At 42.2% G+C, this 13,839-nt stretch overlaps 1 pseudogene; it reads right to left on the bottom strand.

The window, feature by feature from the left end:
• Nucleotides 1-11,448: 11,448 nt before the first annotated feature.
• LOC116583529 lies at nucleotides 11,449-11,993 on the bottom strand (annotated as a pseudogene).
• Between the last annotated feature and the right edge of the window lie 1,846 nt (nucleotides 11,994-13,839).

The raw sequence follows: 13,839 nt of genomic DNA, 5'->3' as shown, positions 1-13,839 counted from the left end.
TTAGAGAGCGTTATGTGACCCACCCTTCCAGTTTGCGCAGGACTGAGGTAGTCTCCCGAGATGGAGGATTTTCACTGGGACACGAACACTCCCACCCAAACAAGGGCAGTTGGTCAATGTAGCTATGGAGTCCAGGTCCAATAGATCAATGACTTGCTTTATCTATCTTTTGGAGGTTGGAGATTAACAGTTTATCTTGCCCTTGTCTTGTTATTGTTTAGCACAAAAAGTGGATACCCAAGAAGTAGTTGTTTGAATCCATTTAACATTACAAGGGGGAAAAAGATACTCTTTAAAACTGAAGTGTAGTTTTCATTTCTTTTAATGGCTGCATAGTATTCCTGGGGATAAAAATATATGTTTATAAAAAATAAAAATTAAAAAAAAACACTGAAGTGTAGTTGACAACAGTGTTTTAGTAGTTTCAGGTGTAGGACAAGTGATTTGACAGTTGTAAATATTGAACAGTGCTCACCACGAGAAGTGTAATTTTTTGTTGTATGACTATGGTGTTTCAGAGAGAACACTGAAAAATGGAAAGAACATGAGCTTTGGAGTTAGAATAGGGCATGGCAGGTGGACTCCCAAATGAATTAGCTGTACAACTTTGGGCAAGGTATTGAAAATATTTGAGTCTCTGTTTCTTTTTATGTAAAGTGTGGAAATAATAGCTCACAGAGTTTTTGGAGGAATCCATGAAGTTATTGATCATAAACATGTCTAGTATAATAAGATCTCAGTTAACACTGGTGTGCATATACCTGTGTTTCTTTCCTTTTTTACTTAAGTTGAAATAACAAATATGCAGAGGCCTTTGGGGAGTAGTATGGTCTCTCTAGTTGGGAAGATGTATATTAAGATGAAGTTTCAACCTGAGTAAAGACTAGCAGCTCTAAAATGGCTTGGTCTTTTGGGATTAAATGAATGTTTGTGCCCACCCCAACTCATATGTTGAAATCCTACCCCCCAAAATAATGGTATTAAGAGGTGATGCCTTAGGGAGGTGCTAAGATCATGAATGGGGTTAATATTCTCACAAAAGAGGCTCCAGAGAGATCCCAAGTGCTTTCCACCATGTGAGGACATAGGATCTTTGAGTCCAGCCTCTAGGACTAAACAGTAAATATTTGTTGTTTATGAACCACCCAGTTTATGATATTTTGTTACAACAGCCAGGATAAAAACACAATTAAAAGGTAGGATGAAATTTAAATGATACCTCAGGGAAATGTGCTAATCTGTTCTGAACTCTCAACTTCTATTTAAAATTATTTCTTCGATTATTTAAAAAGTTACGTTGAATTAAGGGAGACTACTAATAGACTGCAAAGTACAGCAATGCCTACCAAATGCAATTTTATTTATTTTTTAAATTTAAATATATATATTTTTTAATTTGACAGACAGGGATCACAAGCAGGCAGAGAGGCAGGCAGGGGGCGGGGGCAAGCAGGCTCCCTGCTGAGCAGACAGCCCTATGCCGGGCTCCATTCCAGGACCCTGAGATCATGACCTGAGCCGAAGGCAGAGGCCTTAACTCACTGAGCCACCCAGGCGCCCCTCAAATGCAATTTTATAAACATAAATCCAACATTTCTTTAATCTCATGTCAAATGTGCTTATTTCCTCTTATTAATCATGCTTTTGTTTCTAAGAGTGACAAATTTCTCATGGAAAATGTTGGTATCTCAAAAGAGTGATTAAGACCATCAAGTCCACAAGCTATTACACATAAATCAATGGAACCACTATATGGTGATCATTATTACAAGAATGTCAAAATAGCCTGAGTACTGTGCTGTCCTGTAACCGGTTGTTAGGAGTGTGAATTTCTAATTTTCTCTTGTTTCATAAGATTTCCTGGATCTTATTTAGAAATTACTGTGGGCATTGTCCGTTCTCTCGAGAGAAGAAAAACAACACAATGGGACTGATTAGTGTGGTGAGTGCAGACGCACCTGTAGGGGAGGAGGAGGTAGGAGGCGGTCACCGCCAGAGGTGGAGTCATTTGGTGTGTTCTCTGTCTTGATGTGCGGAAGGAAAGGTACAAAAATAACTTAAGAACATAGGCATGCACAGAAAGGGAGTAAAAAAGAGAGAAATGAGGTCAAGGAAAGTTTGGGTGCTGGCCAAGAAAAAGAAGAGATAGCAAATTGAACACTGGGAATCCACCTTGAAGCAATTGTGCAGAAAGGTGAATAGTGCAGTTGGAAAATATAGCCCTTCAACCATCACAACAGTTCTAATGAACTCCAGGAAACAGACAAAATTTACCGTATTCCAGATGTTTTATGAGGAAGTAAAGTAACCATGTTTGGGTCCTATTTAGTTTTGGCGACCATGTTATGCAGAAGATTTTAATCAGTGGGTTGGAAAATGTAATTAGGAGTTATGAACTATGAAAGGTGTAGAGCCATTCCAGTCCCTGGTGCCCTCACTACACAATAACTGGGTTAGGAAGAGCCAGATAGGACTTGGTAATGTTCCTGGCAGACTGAAGTCCCAGGAAACCCCTACTACATGGCTTATTCCCTCTTTGTTTTAAGGAGGTTTCACGCCCAGTGTGGAGCCCAATGTGGGGCTTGAACTCACGACCTTGAGATCAAGACCTGAAATCAAGAGTCAGACGCTTAATCTACTAAGCCACCCAGGTGCCCCCTTAATTCACTTGTTGAATATTAGGGTGTCTATCTCTGTCAGATTCCTTATCCTGTAGTCACTGTGCTTGTTCCCACTGGTCAGTAAGTTTGTAAGTTCAGGCGATCCTGATACCCCATGGGCACCCCTAAAACAAGGTAGAGCCTCAGTAGAAGCAGTTTTGTGCATGGTAGGGGATAGTCACCTACTCCAGGAACCAGAGTCCTAACACTGAACTCCATTATGGTATAAATAGACTTTGCTCTGTGTATTGGTTTCCTCAGACTGCTGTAACAAAGTACTGCGAATTTAGTGGCTTAAAAGAACAACGGATTTATTTTGTCACAGTTCTTGAGGCTCGATAATCTAAAAATCAAGGTGGTACTAGGGTCATGCTGCCTTGGAAGCCTCTGTGGGGGGATCTGGCCTCTGCCTTCTCCCTGTGTATCTGGGAATCTGTGGCTCATATTGGATTAGGGCCTACCCTAACGACGTCATCTTAACCTGATTAGGTCTGCAAAGAATATTTCCAAACAAGGCCACCCTCACAGGAACCAGGCTTAGGACTTCAGTGTATATTTTTTGGGAACACAAGTGAAGCCACAACGCTCCATCCTTTAGAAGCCACGTTTGACTATATGGTTTCAGGGGTGAAAGCTTTTGGTTCTAGACAATTCACAAAATTTGTGAAGCACAATATGAGTGGTCTGTAATGAGATCTGGAAGTAGTTTTAAATAAGATCACCTTTACCTACCTTGCCTACATGGACCAGATTTTAGCACCCACAAATGGAGTTGCCTTGGAGTGAGTATTGTCTCTGCGAGATACCTTCTAGAGCCTAGCAGTAATTGGAAGAGATAGCATGGGCCTTACTGCAAAAGATGGAGTGCCAAGTTCTCAGCAATTTTAATAAAAGTTCTACGTGAGATACTGCATATCAAATAATATTGAGAAATAATCATTACTGACTAGAACAATTATTAAACATCATGAAGGCTGAACAATTCTGTAAATACTTAGTTACTTTAAGTAATTCTAGCTGCTCCTTGACTCCTTGACAACTTTTCTTCATTGGAGTGGTTCCCAATCTTTTTTTTTTTTTTTTTTGAACTACGCAAAAAATATTTGCTTTAGATTTACACAAAGAATTTTCTTTTTGTTTTATTTTGATTCTTATTTCTCTATTTTTTTAAGACTTTATTTATTTATTTGGCAGACAGAGATCACAAGCAGGCAGAGAAGCAGGCAGAGAGAGAGAGAGCAAGGAAGGGAAGCAGACTCCCCGCTGAGCAGAGAGCCCGATGCGGGACTCGATCCCAGAACCCTGAGATCATGACTTGAGCTGAAGGCAGAGGCTTTAACCCACTGAGCCACCCAGGCGCCCCTATTTCTCAATTTTTAAATGATTCAATCTTTGATGGAGTCCTTCTCAGAAGGACAACTCAGAATAAGCTGTTGTGTTTTTTGTTTTTTGTTTTTTTAAAGATTTTATTTATTTATTTGATAGAGATTACAAGGAAGCAGAGAGGCAGGCAGAGAGAGACAGAGGGAGAAGTAGACTCCCAGTCCTGAGCATGGAGCCCGACACGGGGCTCTATCCCAGGACCACAAGATGACGACCTGAGCCATAGGCAGACGCTTAACTGACTGAGCCAACCTGGCACCCCAAGAAATTGTTGATATTTGACAGACATTCTCCATAGTGAATACATGCATTCCTCTGAATAAATTGAATTGAGACTATCAGAAAATTCTGGAAGGTCCTGCATCTCTGAGAACTCCTGAAAATCTGATTGCGAACTGGAGTGAAGCTGTATTTGTTAGGAAACAAGGACCTCTTGTTTTAAATACTGAGATTGTTATTGGTTCTTTAAAAGAAGGTTTTTTTGAAATGACACCAATGAGGGACATGCTTTAAAATGTCCTTTATGCGTCTTGGAGCTTTGTTGTTAGGTGAGTACTGCAAGATAATTGTCTTCTTGATGAACTGACTCTCGCATTTTGTGAAATGCTTTTCTCCGTCATTGGTGATACTCTTCATCTGAAAGTGCTGTGTCTGTCATAACTAGATCCATACCAGCAAACTTATGGTGAGCATTTCCATGATAACAACTCCTTTCATCCTTTTATTTGCAACCTGTATGTTTCTTTATATTTAGTGTGTGTGTGTTGTAGTCAGCATATACATGCATTTTAGAAACACCATTTCTTTTGATAGGTGGATGATGGTTTATGATTAGGATGTAGAGGGAAGAAGGTAACATCGGAGACAAGAGAGTAAGTTGGGAGGATATAGGAATGGGGGTCTGAAATAAAAATAACAGAGGGAAAGAGGAAGTGTTGGGCAAAAGAGATAGGAGATAGCACTTTTAGGGTAAGGGTAAGGGTAAGGGAATGGCACGATTGCATTATAAGAGGTCCTATTGGAATTATCCCAATGTCAGTGAGTTTCAGAAGAGTCACCAAAGCTTGAGAACAAAGCAACAGTAGTAAAAAAATAAAATAAAATAACATTTTGAAGAGGGATCCTAGTTCGTTTTTGTAGCACTTGCAAAGGGAAGCCACAAGCTGATTCTGTCAGTAATAGCCTGCCAACCATATTCCTAAGAAAAGACTTAGAATTCATGCTGAGGTTGAAGAAACCAGGGATTCGTGTGTGTTTGAAGGGAGTTGTGGATGTGCTAGGGGTCAGGAGAGGTCTACCTACCTCAAGTCAAGTGAGGGATGCTTTAAGACTGGAACGTGTGTTCCCTGGAGTTTTAAGGGAGGCACGGACTGTTATGGGACTCACTTCTGAGAAGCTGGAAGTAGAAAAGTGATGGCTTAAACTCCGGTATTTGCAGATTCTAGACCCAGGGCTGCACAGAGCTTGCTGCGGAACAGGTGAGTTTTATTTTTGAGGGCCACATGCAGAGCCCACAGGAAGGGAGACAGGCAATGTCCTCTTAGGTAGGGAGTCTGCCTGAAAAGGCTATTGGAGAATGAGGTGATCCTAGAAGAGTGGACCCCCACCGGCAAAGAGTTCAGAGAAAGCCCGTGTGTGCACTAGCGGGGAGCACATCAACAAAATGAAAACAGACTCCTGTCTTCACTAGAATTTGAAAACCAGTCGGAGCTGCCCAACTATGTTATCCATAGGTGTTAAAACCATTTGAAGCAGCAAGTGGAAAGGAAGAATGAAGTCAGGTCCGCTTGTGGCCTGTATACACCTGTAGGTTCTGACTTGGGTACAGGCTAGAACCTGAGAAATACGGTGGCATGGCTGCCACTCACAACACAGACGCTGGAGCAAAAGGATGTGAGGTTGAGGAGAGAGAACGCATGTGTGCACGTGTGTGTGTGTGTTTAGCCGACGAGTTCGGTTTCCTGCATCTTGACTTTAAGAAGACTGTGGACCATCCAGGTGAAGAGTGCCAGTACACAGTTGTAGAAGCAGATGTGGAGCTTAGGAGAGACATTTGGCTCCATAATTTAGAGTTTGTCGTTACTGTATTCATAGTCACTGAAACTTTAGGAGCAGCTGAATTTACCCATGTCAAGTACAAAAAGTGATAAAAAAAAAAAAAACTGGAGGAAAACTCATAGAAGTGGCAGTATTTGTTTAGACTGATAGAGGACTAATAATTCCAGAAGAGGACTAAGGAAGAATGGCCAGAGAAGCAGAAGACAAGAGAGATTTTTCAGTAGTTGGAAGAAAAAGGAACTGCAAAAAGAAGAAAACGGAAAACATTGTCAAATACCTTGGAAGAGTCAATTAAGCTGAGGCCTAGTAAGACGTTAAACTAGGAAGTGAGGCTTTCAGCACCACATATCTCTGTCAAAGTGGTTGGAGTGGAGGCAGGCAGGTTGGACATAGGACACAAGAGTGATTCTCAATCTGGCTAATATATGGAGCATCTAAAAAGAAAAGATTCATGTATTTATTTGGGAGAGAGAGAGAAAGAGAGGGAGGGGCAGGAGGGACAGAGGGATAGGGAGAGAGACCTTAGACTCCAAGTTGAGTGTGGAACTCCATGTGGGTCTTGATCTCAAGACCCTGAGATCACCACCTGAGCAGGAGACCAAAAGTCGGATGCTAAACTGAATGTTCAACCCAGGTGAGGCACCCTGGATCTTTTATTTTTTCTGTGTCCCTGGACCACTTTAAAAAAAAAAGATTTTATTTATTTGAGATAGCACAAGCAGGGGGAACGGTTGCGGTGCGGGCGCAGAAGGCTCCCTGCTTAGCAGGGAGCCCAGTGCTCCCAGGACCTTGAGACCATGTCTGAGCTGAAGGCAGACACTTCACCAGCTGAGCCACCCAGGCGTCCTGTCCCTGGACCATTTTTAAAGGAATAATTATCATGTAATTTAAATTATTTCTTAGCTTTATTTTACTGCGTTAACTTCACTATTTTGAGATCTAAAATCATGCATATGCTATTGCCAAAAAAAATCTTTTCAGACACATAGACACATAATTCAAAGAATGCAATCGTGTTGTTTTCCTGAAATCAAAGTATATCTCAGAGCTAAAATATAGTTAATACAAAGTGCCTTGCCGAGTTTTTTGAGCTTCAGTTCTTCTGTGACTTCTCCTTTCATGCTTCTGTTTGCATGGCCCACCATGCTCTGATTTGTTCTTTGCAGAACAAGAACTCATTATCTGTATCATAAAGCTGCTCCTTTCATTTTTACTGGACATCAAAAGGGGTACTCACTGGCATAAGCTTGATTGTAAACACAAGTGCGAACCTGACAGTGACCCCCTTTAAAACTAAAACCCCAGGCGGGGCCCTGCAAGATCATATGTTCTAATAAGCTAGACCTCCAAAGGATCCAAAATGGGCTTGATGTATTACTTAGAAAGTTTCAGAAGGGTCACACACGGGTGTGCACATGATCTGATTGATTAGCCTCTGAATCCCAAGACAGTGTTCCTTGGTCTCGATTTGAGAGGCAAAGCCTTATACTATTACATCCATATGTATGTCTTTCTTCCTACACTATAATTTATGATGAACATAGACTTTATATTATTAAAGTTTGTGTCCTGCCCTTTGTGATCACCACAGTTTTTGATGTAGAGAGATATTTTTGATAAATGAATGGAGAAATAAACAAATGTCTTTCTCTCTGTTTCCTAATATGAAACAGAGATTAAAGTGAACACAGTGGTGGGATCCACTTCCTTTGAGCCACATTTTTTCTAATCATTTTGGTCCTGAATCAACTCCTGAAGGCATGTTCAATAAGAAGATGATAGGGACGGGAAAGGACAATCGTAGACTGCATGACACGGAGTCTCAGGGCGCAGCTGCTTCCCAGTGGGCACTTGTGATTTAGGTGGCAGCCCAGAGTGAGACACCATGGTTGTCTGAACCTGGAACGGCATCTTCTTAGCAACAACCTAAAACCAAGTTACCCACTGGCTGAGCTTTTCCTAGTTGGAAGTTGCTTGCGTGTGTATTAAGCTGCAGCCTGTTGACGGTTTCACAGGTTACTAGGAGCATCGAGCTAATTAAAACCTTGGGCAGAGAGGCACCTGGGTGGCTCACTGAGTTAAGCTTCTGACTCTTGATTTCAGGTAAGGTTTTGATCTTAGGCTCATGAGTTCCAGCCCTGGGCATGGAGCCTGCTAACTAACTAAAGTAATAATAATAATAATAATGATAATAATAATAGCAATAATAATACTTAGGCAGAGGTGGAAGTGGAAGAAATAACTAACCCTCGTGATGATAATACATCCTTACGTAGGCTCCTAGAGGTTCACGGGAAGTAGGGTCCCCGTTCTGGAAATGAGAAGCGCTCCCTGTGTTTCAACATGGCAATGGGTTCCAGATGGCCAGGTCTCTTTTGCCTGCTTTCCTGTGTGCTTGGTCCTGGTTCAGGGCTTTTGCTGATACTTCCTGTCCGCCTTCCCCATGTATCCCCCAGCCCTAGCTTCGTATATGTCCCCCTGGAAAGGCTTCTGCCGTTTCAGGTTTCTTTCTTTCTTCCACACTCATGGTCTACCTCCTCACAGAGATTTTTCTCAGACTAGCTTTGACTCCCTAACTTCTTCCTCAGTTTTAGGTAGAAGTTTCCTGAGTGGTAACCTGGAGTGAGAACAGAAAATGGGCTTTGAAAGGAAAGAGATACATGTTCAATTTCTAGCCACAATAATTCCGTTTCGTGACACCGAGGAAGTGTCTTAAATTCACATTTGATCCCCTTATTGAAAATTTTAGAGTAACAGCCTCCACCTCCTGTGACTGTTGTGAGGACTGAAAGAAGTGACAGATGTGAGCTATGCAGCTCGGCATGTGGCGCACAGTAGGTGTTCACAGACAGCGGCCTGTAGGTTTCGTTATTTTCTTAGTCCATCCATGCAGCCCTTCAGAAATAGGCCGTACATTTAATTGCTAAATGGATCTCACCTCGAAGCTTCTAGGTTAACATCTAACTAGGTAGTGATCTGCTTGAGAGCAAGAACTGTCCAATTTGGCATCACTCATACCTTCGTGTAATGCCTGAGACATACAGATACCTAGTCAATACGGACTGCACGCAGGCATGCGTGACCTGCGGAAAGTAATTCTGTGATTTATGTCTGTGTCTCAGCAGCTAGCTAGGGGCACCTGGGTAGCTTAGTCGGTTAAGTGTCAGATTCCTGATTTTTGGCTCAGGTCATGATCTCAGGGTTCTGAGATCGAGCCCCACATGGGTCTCCATGCTGGGAGTGGAGGCTGCTTAAGATTCTAAGGGAAACCCTTTTACACTGTTGGTGGGAATGCAAGCTGGTGCAGCCACTCTGGAAAATAATGTGGAGGTTCCTCTAGTGTTAAGAATAGAGCTAACCTACGACCTAGCAATTGCCCTACTAGGTATTGACCCCAAAGATACAGATGTAGTGAAAAGAAGGGCCATCTGTACCCCAATGTTCATGGCAGCAATGGCCACGGTTGCCAAACTGTGGAAAGAGCTGAGATGCCCGTCAACAGATGAATGGATAAAGAAGATGTGGTCCATAGATACAATGGAATGTTACCCAGCCATCAGAAAGGATAATACCCAACTTTTTTGCATGGACACGGATGGAACTGGAGGGGATAATGCTGAGTGAAATAAGTCAAGCAGAGAAAGTCAATTATCATCTGGTTTCACGTATATGTGGAGCATAAGGAATAGCATGGGGGACATTAGGTGAAGGAAGGGAAAAATGAAGGAGATTTCAGAGCGGGAGATGAACCATGAGAGACTCTGGACTATGCGATACAAACCGAGGGTTTCAGAGGGGAGGAGGATTGGCGGCGATGGGTAGTAAGGAGGGCATGCAGTGGATGGCGCACTGGGCGTTGTATGCAAGCAATGAATCATGGAACACTGCATCAGAAACTAATGAGGTACTCTATGGTGACTAACATAACATAGTTTAAAAAAAAATCTTAGAAAAAGGATTCTCTTTTTACCTCTCTATCTGCTCATCCCAATCCTTCTCTAAATAAATCAACCAACCAGCCAACTAACATTGTCTGTTGATTGCAGCATTCCTTAGCATGTTTCCTTTGTCATACCAGTGTTAGCATCTTATTTGTTAATATATAGGGTCTTTTTTTGTTGTTGTTGTTTTGTTTTTGTTTTGGTGAGCATCACCCAAGACAGAAGGCTATGTTCATCCACACCTTTCCAGAGAAAGACAGGCTCATTTCAGTATGCTGTTGTCTTGGGCTTCTGCCAGTTCTCTCTCAATCCCTTTTGGCTCATCCCACTTGTTTTTCTCTTCAGCTCTCTCTCCTTCCTTCTTCTTCTGTCCAAAGTCTCCAGTAACTTAGTGCCTGGCTCTGTAGGCCACACCCAGGAACCCAGTGGAGTAGTGGCTGAGCTTGATGAGCAGAAAGAACTGCACCATCTTGATTATCGCCTTATTGGAAAATCTCTCCGTTCCCAGCTTCCATACTACTGAGGATACCTGCAGTGTAAGAGTCACTGTCTTGCTGTAGAGTAATATTACTGTATGTCATGAACATAAAACAGTCTTAGCTCTGTATGTAAAGCTGCCAACACCAACCTTACCACCGTGCTATCTCTGTTGGAATTTTTTGAGTATTGAACTGGATTCAGCCTGGCTGAATACCTGGGAAGTCATTCCATTTGGGCTGCCTCCATGCATGTCTAAGCTCTTCTGACTCTGATACCTCTCCCCCCATTCCCCTAGGGTTGTTCTACATCCCACCCATCTGGGTCTCCAGGACCACACAGAACCCTGCCACCATTCCCGCTCTGAGTCCGGCTCCCCTGGGCAGAAACCAAGATTTCCATGCTGGAAACTGAACACTTCTTATTTCTGCACATGGAGGTCAACTAATATCCTTTCATTGGAAGTCATCATCTTTTACTTACACATCATTTTCAGATGTGTTTTTCACGGTTTCTTTTCTAAGAAGAATAATCGCCTCCAGCCTTCTTTCTTTCCATCCATGGGTAGATTCTCATGTATGTGTCTCTGACAATACCATTCCTTCCTGTAACTTCGTTGTTCAGTTTCCTGATAACCACCAAGCTCATCACAGCTGGCCCTAGTGACCAGTAGTAGAACGTCAGATTCATTCTAGATTATTTCCTATCTATACTTCCCCACCCATCCAATCCGCTAAATCCCATTGGTCCTGCCTTTGGAATTTCTTTCATGTCAGTCCCAGCTACCCCCTTCATTTCTATTCACATATCCACTAGCTTCCCTCAGACAGATCTCCCTTTTGGACTAACCAACATCCCTTTCTTCATTCTCCTATATCCTCAGATCGATCCTTATGCTGGTTTTTGTTTTTGTTTTTTTGTTTTTTTAATTTTTTTTTTTTCTGGCTACAAATTTATTCAACACAAAACAATGCCCAACTTCACTGAGGAGGCTGACCTCATCCACAACCAGATCCGCCTCTAAACTTGAGCTCAGTTACTGACCCAGCCCTGGCCTCAGCTTTCTTGTCCGCACCAGGAGGCACAGCGCTTTGTATCTGGGGGTCTGTCAGCTTCCCCTTGTGTGAGTCTTGCAGGCTGCTCTACCTCCAGACCTTTGGGCCATGGTCTGCCAGTCTTGGGGCGGCTGTGGCGCAGAGCGGCAGGCACAGTCCCGGGGGGCAGATGGAGGTAATCACAGGAGATACTGGCTATCGTTTTTGGTAAGTTACCAGTAGAAATGTCTCCAGGCAAACTTTCTTTGCTTTCTGTAGACTCATGATTTGAGAGATTGTGTGGCCTTCAAGACGTGAAGGTTGGGCACATTCTTGTCTGCCCGCTCAGGGCATTTGGGCATGGGGACATCCTTCTTGGCCACTATCACTCCCTCCTTGAAAAGGAGTATATAAATGGCAATTTGGTACTTTTTGGGCATCAACGTCTTGGTGGCTGCTATGGCTGGGGCTGGAAAGGAAGGCCTGTTTTTTGTTTGTTTGTTTGTTTGTTTGTTTTTAAGACTTATTTATTGGAGAGCCTGGGTGGCTCCTTTGGTTGGGTGTCCGCCTTTGGCTCAAGTCATCGTCCTGGTCCTGGGATCGAGCCCCACATTGGGCTTCCTGTTCAGTAGGGAGTCTCTTCTCCCTCTCCCACTCCCTCTGCCCCTGCTCTCTCTCTCTCAAATAAATAAATAAAATTAAAAAAAAAAACTTATTTTTAGTGGAGGAGGGAGAGGGAGAGAGAAAGAGAATCTTAAGCAGACTCCCCAATGTGGGGCTCAGTCTCATGACCCTGAGATCGTGATCTGAGCCTTAACTAAGAGTCAGATGCTTAACCAGCTGGGCCACCCCGGCGCCCCTCCCTCAAGCTGTTTTTAGAATTGTCTTTATAAAGCAAAGGTTGATAAAGCAGACATCTCAAATTTGGTTTGTTAAAATTTGTCGATGACTCCCAGTTGCCTTCAAATAAACTCTAAACTTCATAGCACGATATTGCCAGTTGGATCCCAAACCACTTTTTCAGTTTCAGATCCAAATTCACCCTTTGAATATTACATTCAAGCCTTGCAAAATGTTTACTCTCTGCGGACCTTAAACACTTTTCTACCTCAGCATTTCTGTTTAGACTCTTCCCTCTGCCTGGGTGGTTTGGTTTCTGCCTACTAGAATCTTCTTGCAGGCTCAGATATAGTGCTCTGGTCTCTATGTTCAGAATTAATAATTTCCCTTTCTGCACCCAGAGTGCATTCCTTATACCTGGACGTAACATTTATTTCATTCTGTCTCATTTATCTATGTGTCTTCTAGATGCATGGGCCCCTAGAATGCAAAGACCCTCTCTGTTCCCACACAGCCCGTAGAACAATGCCTGGTACATTAAATGAACACAAGAAATGTTTATTACATTAAACCAGGTAACAGGTAACATTTTCAACTTTATTGGAAAACATAAAGGTTTCTTTTTTATATGCATTGATGCCAAAATCTGTTCCGTTGTGTGAATTGCTAGTCTGTCTAGTCTGAGAATAGAGCTTCTGGCAAAATTTTTCAGCAAGATCAAATTTTCTTCTCAGTATCAAAAAGCTCTCTCTTGGTCTCCTTGGATTCGAAGCACTTGGGGTCATATAAGAATCTGTATATTTTTTACATTAATAATATCCTGACACCCTATGGCAGTGCTGGAGTGGGATCTCTTAGACTGATGGACTGTGAATGATCCAGTTAAGCTATTCCTGTGCCAGAAAATAACGAATAGCAAATCCATTACCAAGCAGCATGTCCTGATTTCCGAAGTTTAAGAAATTGAAACAAAGAGGAATTTGGAGCAAGAGAACTGAACTGTAATGAAAGAAAATGCAACATCTTGGGCATCTCACCGTATGATTGAGAGAGGGAGAATATATTTAACAGCACATTCGTGAAGACACTGAAATAGATTTTTAAATTTAAGTCCTGCATTTTAACCACAGGTGGGGGACATGTACTAATTCATGTAGAGTAAAACAAAACCAAACCCAAAGCATAGATAAAGTGTTAAGGGTTTCCTCCTTATATATTTATGCAGATATAAATGGATCATATCAGAATTTCCATGTTTTAGTACTTTAAAATGCAGACCTGACTTTTGCCTTTAATAGAGAAACACGATTGTTAACTGCTACATTTAGGGAAACTTGACTCGTATTTTTAGAAAAAAAAAAAAAGTATCAGTCTCTAAAGCATCTGAATAGATTAACTCAGTGCATATTTATGGAGCTTTGTTTTAACAACACCTCACATTTCCGT

The sequence above is a fragment of the Mustela erminea genome, chromosome X (assembly GCF_009829155.1).
Source record: "Mustela erminea isolate mMusErm1 chromosome X, mMusErm1.Pri, whole genome shotgun sequence".
Taxonomy (NCBI): Eukaryota; Metazoa; Chordata; class Mammalia; order Carnivora; family Mustelidae; genus Mustela; species Mustela erminea.
This window is presented reverse-complemented; position numbering and strand designations above follow the sequence as displayed.